Genomic DNA, 1,463 nt, shown 5'->3' on the forward strand with positions numbered 1-1,463 from the left:
GGTCGCGCGCTCGCTCCTACCCTTTTCGCAGCCCCCGTTTTCTCAACACCAGGAGCTGTCCAACCCCGGCCGCCTGATTTCAGCGCATCCGACGGCTAGATTTTGAGCAGATGCGGCCGGATTTGAGCTCACCCAGCTGCCGGAGGCCGCGTCGCACCATGGACTACCCGGGTATCGGACGGCACAGCCCCAGCTCTAGCCGCTTGGATCTACCCCATTGACGGTTCGCCGGCAAATAAGCCAACGGCTGCCGTCCGGGCTCGGTGCTGGCCCAAAGGATCATCGGCGCACCATTGTCGCTCATAAAGTGCTACGACTGTCCACAGAAGGTCGTGCGCCGCGTGTCTGCAACGCCGGAACATTCCGGATGGGTGTTCGGCAAGTGCAAAAACGATGGGGGTATGTACTAGTTTAGCTTCGGTTGTGCCTCCGGATTCGGCGCATTTTGCTTATACTCAAATTTTTATTGTGTGGGATGGATGCAATTTTTGGTGTCCATCTATTGATAGAACGAAATTTGATAGATGTATGTGCACTTGTTGCTACAATAGATGCTAGAGATGCGATTAGATGCAAAGAAGCAACGTCTACTTCTTTAGACTCGAAAAAGAAAGAAATATGCAAGATCGAGAATCCGTAGATCAACAATGAAAGAATCAACAAGATACTAATCCAACTTCTGGGAGCAGTTATGGAAATTTGACATCTTTTAAAATGTCTTTTTGTGGTTCTTGTTTTTCTTTGATCTTACTATTCTAGTCAAGATTTGATGAATGTACTTTAATGTATCCAAAAACCGTTGATGAAGTAATATGAAATGAGGCGAAAAAATATATGCGGACGAGATGCAGCCAAGACGAGGCCGCACGTTGGCGCACGGCCGACGCGTCGACAAATTTGAATGGACACCGCCTCATTGTCATCTCTAAACAGACAAAGTCCGAACAAAACAGACGTCCATTTTAAGTCGTGTGTTGGAGTTGCCATTAGGAGCCCCTTCCTAAAGAAATGCCTTACATTATAGCACAGAGGTAGTAGATGGTTGCATCTCTTCAACACATTTTTTGACATTTCAACATACTGAAAACGGTGCCTGAATATTTGTGTTTTATATAATTAACGTAATAAAAACACTTGTTATTAACGTTTTCGTTCCCTGGCCCCAAATAGTAATAATAAAATAGTGGTGATTCCATCTTCTAAAAACAAAACGTTGATGATAATTGTAAACTAACCCCCATCAATAATTAACCGGCAACCCATTTGGCCTTGGGCTGGCTGCCCCGCTGGCCGCTGTATACCCACCACCGCCCCCACTCCGCCTCACGTTTCGTTTCCGTTTCTTTCCATCCCCCCTTCCTTCCTTCCTCCACCCACCTCCTCCCCCCCTCCCCTCTCCGGCGCGCCCTCCCTCCCCCACCGGCGAATCCGCAACCGAATCGAATCCCAGGTACGCGCGATTC

The 1,463-nt window shown here is 48.2% G+C and overlaps 1 protein-coding gene across 1 annotated transcript in view; it reads left to right on the forward strand.

Moving 5' to 3' along the window:
• Positions 1-1,316: 1,316 nt before the first annotated feature.
• Positions 1,317-1,463, forward strand: part of LOC119303861 (ras-related protein Rab11C) — a 2,785-nt gene continuing 2,638 nt past the window's right edge. The window contains exon 1 of the mRNA XM_037581011.1: positions 1,317-1,450. The gene's annotated coding sequence lies outside the window, so the exon portion shown is untranslated. The remainder of the gene's footprint in view (positions 1,451-1,463) is intronic.

Source organism: Triticum dicoccoides, chromosome 5A (genome assembly GCF_002162155.2).
Source record: "Triticum dicoccoides isolate Atlit2015 ecotype Zavitan chromosome 5A, WEW_v2.0, whole genome shotgun sequence".
In the NCBI taxonomy this organism is placed as follows: Eukaryota; Viridiplantae; Streptophyta; class Magnoliopsida; order Poales; family Poaceae; genus Triticum; species Triticum dicoccoides.